At 37.3% G+C, this 9,470-nt stretch overlaps 1 long non-coding RNA gene across 1 annotated transcript; it reads right to left on the minus strand.

The window, feature by feature from the left end:
* Positions 1-4,783: 4,783 nt before the first annotated feature.
* Positions 4,784-8,491, minus strand: LOC140894365 (uncharacterized). Its single transcript, XR_012153799.1, has 3 exons — positions 8,262-8,491; positions 5,509-5,572; positions 4,784-5,427 (listed from the first exon to the last, which is right to left on the minus strand). It is a non-coding gene; the product is annotated as an uncharacterized lncRNA (long non-coding RNA).
* Positions 8,492-9,470: the final 979 nt, after the last annotated feature.

Consider the following 9,470-nt stretch of genomic DNA (forward strand, 5'->3'; position numbering starts at 1 on the left):
CTAAAGTCTGGATAGTACGCTCAGACTGTCCGTCTGTCTGTGGATGATACGTTGTGCTCAGGTGTAATTGAGTACCTAAAGCACTCTGCAAACTGTTCCAAAAGTGTGATGTAAATCGAGGATCATGATCTGATACAATAGACTTCGGCACTCCATGCAATCTGACTACTTCTCGGACAAAAATCTCTGCCATATGGTCGTGTCTATACATCATACGATAAGGAATAAAACACGCTGATTTCTTCAATCTATCAATAATCACCCAGATAGCATCGCAACCTCTAGAAGATCGAGGTAACTTGGTAACAAAGTCCATGGAAATATGATCCTATTTCCATTCAGGGACTGATAAGCTATGCAACAAACCAGGCGGTTTCTTTCTTTCAGCTTTCACCTGCTGGCAATTAAGACATCGAGAAACAAAATCAGTGATATCCGACTTCATTTGTTTCCACCAGTATTGAGTCTTTAAATCGTTGTACATCTTCCTGCCACCAGGATGAATGCTATAACGACTACAATGCGCCTATTTCAGAAGTTGTTGTCTCACATCAGAATTATCAGGCACTACAAGTCGGTTGTTTACATAAAGAAGTTCATCTCAAACTTGGTATTCGGATATATGCCCTGACCGGACTTTCTCAATTGAATTCTGCACATTCTGATCAAGTTTCTGAGCATCTTTAATTCTCAAAAGTAATTCTGGTTCAACTTGAATTTGATAAATTCGAAGAGGCTGACAATTCGTTTCAAATACTAATCCAGAAAGACAACATTCTTCAATTAAATTTGATACACCAATCGTCGATAGAGACAAAGAACATACCTTTCGACTTAGTGCATCAGCAGCTGCATTGGATTTTTCCGGATAGTATTTAATCTCACAATCAAAATCTTTAAGAAAATCAAGCCATCTACGCGGCCTCATATTCAACTCTAACTGTGAAAACAAATATTTCAGACTCTTGTGATCAGAATAAATCTCAAACTGTTCTCCATAAAGATAGTGTTGCCAAATCTTCAAAGTAAATACAATGGCGGACAATTCAAGATCATGAATCGGGTATCTGGTCTTGTGAGGCTTCAGCTGTCTCGAGGCATATACAATCACATGCCCTCGCTGCATCAATACACATCCCAAGCCTCGATGAGATACATCACAATAAATAGTGAAACCACCAGTACCTGAAGGAATCGTCAAGACTGGTGCACTGATCAATCGTTTCTTTAACTCAAGAAAAATAGATTCACAAGCTTCAGACCAGATAAATGGAACATTCTTCTGAGTTAACTGAGTAATTGGCTTCGCAATGCTAGAAAAATCTTTAATGAAACGGCGATAATACCCAGCCAAACCCATGAAACTACGTATCTCAGGAACAGATGTTGGTCTAGGCCAACTTATCACAACTTCAACTTTACTTGGATCAACAGATATACCATCTCCGGATATAATATGTCAAAGAAAGACTACCTGTTTTAGCCAAAACTCACATTTCAACAATTTAGCATACAGTTTCTCAGCTCTCAAAGTCTGTAACACAGTTCTCAAATGCTCTAAATGATCAATCAAATTCTTCGAATATATCAAAATATCATCGATAAAAATGATAACAAAATCATCAAGATATTTCTGAAAAACACGGTTCATCAAACCCATAAACACAGCTAGAGCATTCGTCAGACCAAACGACATAACTATAAACTCATAGTGGCCATACCTGGTTCTGAAAGAAGTTTTCGAAATATAAGAATCTCTAACTCTCAGCTGATGGTAGCCAGATCTCAGATCGATCTTGGAATAAACAGAAGAACCCTGCAACTGATCAAACAAATCATTAATACGAGGCAAAGGGTATTTATTCTTTACCGTTGCCTTGTTCAGTTGCCGGTAGTTGATACAAAGTCTCATAGAACCATCTTTCTTTCTGACAAATAATATTGGAGCTCCCCAAGGAGAAACACTGGGTCGAATGTATCCCTTGGCCAGTAAATCCTCCAATTGTTCTTTCAATTCTTTCAATTCCATTGGTGCCATTCGATAAGGTGCTTTGGAAATCGGTACAGTACCTGACATCAGTTCTATGCTGAAATCTATCTCACGATACGAAGGTAATCCCGGAATTTCATCAGGGAAGACGTCAGCAAATTCACTAACCACTGGAAAATCAGCCAAATTAGGGCTAGTTTTCAGTACATCAACTGTATATACAATATATCCCTCTGCTCCTTTCTGTAAAAGTTGAGTCATAGATAATACTGAAATCAGAGGAATCTTAGCACGAGAACCCTTACCATAGAATTTCCATTCTCCAGCCATATCTGGTCTGAATCTCACAACCTTCTGGAAACAATCTATGGTAGCTCTGTACTTGGTTAGCATATCAATCCCGATAATGCAGTCAAAATCATACAAACCAAGCACAATACAGTCAATCTCTATCCCATTACCCTCATACTGTAGTAAACAATTTTTAACCATATGCATGGATATAAGACCTCTCCCCAAAGGTGAAGAGACAGATACTACAACAGGTAATGATTCAACAGGCAAAGCATGTAATAATGCAAATCGTTCAGAGTTAAACGTATGGGATGCACCTGTATCTATCAATACATATGCAGGATAACCAGAAAGAGAACAGTTACCTGCAATCACATCATCTGGTGCTCCCTGTGCCTATTGTTTAGTCAGTGCAAGCACATGAGCTTGTTGTCTCGGGGGTTGACTACATGTCTGACTCCATCCTGGCCTTGTCTGTTGCTGTGGATGTGATGGTTGGAAGGAATGAACAGAAGAGGCTTGCCTCTCAGGTTGAGTCACTGATCGTGATGACTCTGTAATTCGTGATTTTCTAGAACCTCTCTGAGGACACACCCTCGCAAAATGGCCAGTCTAATGGCATATATGGCAACTCCCAAATACACCTCGGCACAGATCAGTCAGATGACCTCCACCACAACTATTACAATACACTCCTGACTTCAGTTTTGAGCCACTGGAACTTGATGAACTGTTCCCTGACTTTTTAAACTGTTTCCCTCGAGCTTGCAAATATCCTTTCTTCCCACTGCTACTACCACCACTTTCAAATCGAGGAGGTTATTGTCGAACCTGAACTGGAGGTTGTGGATGTCTTTGAAGCTGAGCGGCATACGAAGCTCCTTGCTGCTTTATCAAACCAGCTTCAGCTCCTTTGGCACTGTTCAGAGCATCAGAAAAAGTATTCGGTCGCCCTGTGTTTACCGAAGTAAATATCTCTGGATTCAGTACATTAATGAACTGATCAGCCATTGCCTCATCACTATCAGCAACATGTGGAGCAAAGCGTAGCAAGGTAGAAAATTTTGCAACATATTCTTCAATGTTTAAATTTCCCTACTTCAGATTGGCAAATTCAGCACCCTTGTCTTTGCGGTAAGACACTGAAAAGAAGCGTTGGAAAAAATCAGTTTTGAAGATGTTCCAGTTGATCACAGTTCCTCTATGCTAGCTCCAAAGCTCTCTTGGTGGTGAACCACCAACTCTTTGCAACATCATGCAACAGGTGACCTATCAGTCTGACCCTCCAATCATCATTATAATCAAGGAAATCAAATAACATCTCCATATCATCTAGCCAACTTTCACACTCAACAGAATTCTCAGTACCCTTTAATGTTGGCGGATTTAAGGATTGAAATCGCTTGAGTAATGTTTCCATTGGCGAGGCCGTCATATCTGTCATGTCTCTCGAAGTACTTCCTTGTTCAGTGCGAGGAATTTCTGTAGCTTCTGGCACTATCCGTGCTACAACTGTCTGTTCTAGCAGAGGAGTAGTAACTGGTGGTCTAAGAGGTGGTCGTCCTGGTCATCGAGACATATCTGTTTATCAAAATGGTTAGGATACCACAATCATCAAATATGTCTCAGTCCTCCTCTGATCATCTTACCTCTGATCAAGACTCGGTTCTGATTCAATCTTAAATAAATAATCAAGGTACGAATACAAAACATGCTTCCAATCAATTCAGATAGTTGGGTAAGCATGTCATAAAACAATAGAACACATGCTTCTAATCATTTAAGATATTCCAGTAAGCATGTGTCTTAAACAATCATACACATACTTTCAAATAAAATACATAATCATGTAATCAAATACTTGAAAGTAATATATGCGAGCATTTAAAACATGTAAGTCAATCATGTAAATAAATCATAACATGATAACATAAATAAGCAAGGAAGAAGACTCGATCTACCCCACTCACTATCTATCTCATTCCAGAATTTTCTCGCTCTGATACCACCTGTTGTGACGACCCGGTTCTTAATCTCTCAAATTATAATAACAATCCAATGTTCATGAATTATAGCCAAGCAACAAAACACAACGAAAAATTTTTTTTTTATAAAGAGTGCACTGCGCGCGCGCAGGGATCACCCATCGCGCGTGCGCAGACCAAAGGGCCAGCAGCTCCAAGGCTTGGCCTGCGCGCGCGCGAGCAGGGGCTCGCCCGTGCGCAGGCCAATCGGCCAGAAAAATATAAAAAGCGCAGCTGTTGTCCCCTGCTTCATTAATTCAACTACAACATTTCCAAGTCCAAGAAACATCCTTAAACTACAACACAACATCTAACTTGTCATTGCTAGAGAATAAACACAACATGAGCAAGTTAATTACATATCAAAGTAGTAGAATCTCTAGACCAAAAGTTCAAGTCTATCAACTACAAGATCAATGTTCTTGAACCAACAAAAGTTGACAGCAAATAAATATCTACACCAGATCATCACTCTAATCTCTCAAGTCTCGATTCATCAAGCCCGTCTTTTCCCTGTTCCTGAACCACTTGTTGCCATGCACACATACAAACACGAAAACAGCCGGATAACTCCGGTGAGAAACATATTTCCCAGTAAAAGCGACAAACATTCAAAGCAAGTTATATATATCAAACTCATGGTATAAATAAAATAAAATGCATGATTTAAAACAGGTTTCTCTCAAAGAATCTCTCATTTCATCGGTTGGGATCCCAAGAAAAAGATATCGTAACTGAACCATCGACACTCCCGATCGAGGTGGGGCTACTTATCTTGCTTCTCTAGACTTTGAAGCCACTATACATGTCAATCAGACGCTAGGATATCTCAACCACCCAGGCCATACACATATAGTTTCACAAATCGTCTAATCGAACGCTTCAGTTCATTTCAAAATCAAGGAATAAGTCTCACAAGATGAATGCAACATATAACATCAATATGACATTCATTAACGTCATAGACTCATTCAACAATTCACATAAGAGAAAATAATCAAACACGTATGTGATTTAGGGAACTCGATACAAACCATCTCGAGTATTAATCCCATTCAAGTAAAAGTACACTTTTACCTTTCAAGTATGGTTTTTAAGGTGTCGTCAAGCTATCCAAATCTGAACAATTAACAACCATAAGACTTGTATCAAAATCTGCATTCAAAACCAATCAAACTCCATTGTAGAATAACTTCAAACCTTGCTTCAAATCTCTATCGGTTCAAAGTTGACGTTCTCGAGTTCGATGGCATTCAAACACAATCTGAAATATAACGATCATGATCAAGAAATATCAGAATACAATCACAAGATCATCAGCTCAATCAGAGGCTATCAAAACAACTTCAAAACCTAAACTGGCGGCGTAGCGATTGAAAATCGGTAACCGACAAAACATCGAATTCATTTCTCAACTCATATCAGCATATAACTTATAAAAACCAGCAACATATCATCATAATCCCATATATCAGCAGGTATATAACTCGAATCATACGCTGTAAATCATACAAACACAATCGATAGTCGTTTGTCGATTCGGTTTAGAAAGTAAACGATACAACACTTCAAGAACGCATACATAAGCATAAAATCTGATATCTGAAACATTTCAATCTACAACCCATACCAAAATACATAAAAACTTACACTAGATCGAAGCCCTCGTCGCAAGGATTCCAGACACTTTTCGAAATATCGGATAACCGGATCAAAAGATACGGGGTTTAGAAAATTAATAACAAAGAAGAAAAAAGGAAGAACTCGGTTCTCTCTTCCAAAATTCTGAAGTTCTTAGCATAAAACACGTACACATGCTGATCCATCCCTTAAAATCTGATAACTTCATTTATATTTGCAATTTAGCCCCTCAATTCTTCAATAAGTGCAATTTGGTCCTCGGCCTTTCATTTAATTCAATTTCAATCCTAAATTATTTAAGAATATTAGTATTTAAATCAAAACTCTAAATATTCTCAAATTAAATATTCTCGGATTAAAATTAAATAATTTCGGGCGTTACAGATATACTCTCACCTGAAAACAATAAGTGTAGTGAGTCTAAAAGACTCAGCAAGAATATGGGGGGGATAACGAGTACTATGTAAATACAAGCACACGCAGATTAAAAATAGCTTGATAATAAAATACTTTGTGCCCTTAATTTGAATAAAATGTACTTCTAAAATGAGAGAACATGAATATAACATATGCATGGCTAAGTCATTTATAATAAATGAAACTATATAAACTGTATCTGAATCTGTAACTGTAACTTTAACTGTAACTGTGACTATGACTGTAACTGTAACTGTGAACTTAGATCCTTGATTGTGGCTCTGTGATTTCGATCATGATCATGGCTGCAGTGCACTAAGCCGCAAGGAGGTCAAGATAAAACCCAACCCAGTCTTGCCCTGAATTGGTAAGGGAGGCCAAGATATCTCTCAGCCCCACACGAACACAAGCTAAGGTAAGGAAACCCATAATGATTTTGTAAGGGAGGCCAAAACGTCTCTCAGCCCCACACGAACACATGCTAAGGTAAGGAAACCCATAAATGTAGTCACAATCATATCACTTCGTTCAAAATATTTTCTTTCCTTCTTGAATATGGGACTTAGCATGCATATGTAAATATGACGTACATGTAAATGTTAAAAAATAATCCTTCATATGACTTACACATGGATGATCGGGATGGTGATTTAGGAGACAACCAAAATATGGGAAACTAAACCATAATTTAGCGCTTAAGACATATTGGAGCGGTTTTCCCGTAAAATTTGTAACTTGCTCGATTCTTAATCAAAAAGGATTCCGCTTGAAACCACGACTTCATGACACTTAGAACTAAGCCAGGAATTCATCCTCGGAATTTATTTGTTAAGAGATCATTTTATAGAAATCAACTTCCGGGCAGCAAGCCCATTTTGCTTCAAAATTCTGCACCTAAACAATCAAAAATCTAAAACTTGACCAAAACTTATCCGAATTGATTTCCGCTTGAACCGATATATTCCCGACATCTTGGTACAAGTTCCAGGCCCGAGCCCATAACAAAATTCCACTTTAAACCCTGCCTTATTTATACAATTCCGGGCAGCAACCTTAGACCGTAAGAAAATTCTGCACCTCATTAAGAAAAAGCTTAGAACTTAAGGAAAAACTCAACCGATTGGAATTCCTCTTGAAACGACATAATCCCAACGTCTAAGATAAGTTTCAGACCCGAGCCCCTAATGGAATTTCATCTTTAACCCTGCCTTTATTACTTATTCCTGGACAGCCCTAACACACAAAAAATCTGCTCAATTCATCAAGTTCCATCTCAACCATTACTTAGCTAAATTCTTCCAATATTCCAAGCCTCTAATCCTAGGACCAAGGCCAACCTACAACCACATTTCAAGCCCCTAAAATTCACATTGAATCACCTTACACCCAACTCAAGGCAGCCCACAGCCCCTCCTCAAAACCGAGCCTCTTACCCCCAAATTCAAATGCACCTCCAATAAAACCTACAAGCCCACTTCAAGCCATCCTAAAAGCTACCATGTGAACTACATATTACCCATGGTAGCTCCTCAATCAGCATCCAAATCAACACAATTAAAACACCACATTTTGACTCACATGCTATGCAAGTTTTTCTGAAAATTCGAACCCAACAAGCTAGGAAATAAATCTGAAATTTTCGTATGTATAAGGCATCTTTGAAATCACTCTTATTGAATGCATAACATCATTAATCCCTCATCAAACAAGGATCACAAATCTCATAAATCATCAGCATGAATGCACCGAAAATAAAAGCTTGCACAGAATTTCCGTAGAGAAGAAAACATGGCACGTACGTTTCTTAAAAAAAAATGAAGGAAAACAATAATATGCATACACACCACAACACAATACATATTAAGATATTAGGGCCAAGAGAACCATATTCTTGCCTATCTGAGAAAAATCGAAAAAGGAAGTAGAAGTTTTGGAGCGGCGGTCGATCGAGCTGGAGCCGGGAAACAAGCTGGAAATCGAGCTGGGAATGAGCTTAAGATTCACGACCAGTTAGCTATGGAACAATTTCTGGAGAAGAAATGAAGGAATGGAAGCTTAAGAGAGGAAAATGCCTATGGATTCTTGAAGGAGACGAAACAGGGGAGTGAATCGTGAGGGGTGTGTATGTGTGTAGGCGAGAGTGTGTGAGTTTTGGGGAGTAGAATTGGGGAGTAGGGTTGTGTATTTTAAATGGAATTTTTAAGGGTTAAATAAATAGAAGGAAAAATACTACACAACTCCAAAATGCTATTTAAACTTAGGAATTAGAATTTAGGAGTTTAATTTGCACTGAAAAAAATACAAATTAAAAATTTTTAATTTAAAATATTAAATTTGGATTTTACTAGCCCGGAATTAAAATGTTATCCTAGAATTAAAAATCAGTACTTTAAATATTTTGATGTCGCAGCGATAAATAAAATTTTTAAACAATAAACAGAGCAGTTAAAATAATTTAAACAGGCTATACTAATGTTTAAAATAATTTAAATAAAAACACAAACGGAAATAAAAACTTTTAAAATGATTTGAACAATTAAAAAGGATTTAAAATAAATAAGCTAGACATTTAAAATAATTTAAAATAATTAACCGCTAAACTTATGCTATTTAAAATAAATAAGTTGGAAACTCAAAATATTTAAACAAATAAGCTAAGCAATTAAAATCATTTAATATGCAAGTTTAAACCTTTAAAATATTTAAAACAAATAAATAGCACAATAAAATCATTTAAATAAATAATCAAATATTCTATTAGCACGCAATTTAAATAAGAAATTTAAATAAGATAAATTTAAAAATAATAATAATAATATTTATTAAATTAATGCATGTGATTTAGTAGATTGGATTTTAGGCGTCACACTATTGGTACGTGAGTATAGCGCCTAGGCGCTAATGTCCGAAAAAAGGAAGTTTCTAGGTGCCAATCTCAAGCGCCTAGGAGCTTGAACAACTTAGAATGAAGAATGGGAGCAGTGCTAACTTTAGAGCTTAGGCGCTGCCCTGTGCAGAAAGAAGAGAAAATAGAGTTTGCAAAATTGAAAAGACCGGATTTGTTGGAATTTATTCATCGGGCTTCGAGGAAATATAAAGCAAAA

The sequence above is a fragment of the Henckelia pumila genome, chromosome 4, assembly GCF_033568475.1.
Source record: "Henckelia pumila isolate YLH828 chromosome 4, ASM3356847v2, whole genome shotgun sequence".
Taxonomy (NCBI): domain Eukaryota; kingdom Viridiplantae; phylum Streptophyta; class Magnoliopsida; order Lamiales; family Gesneriaceae; genus Henckelia; species Henckelia pumila.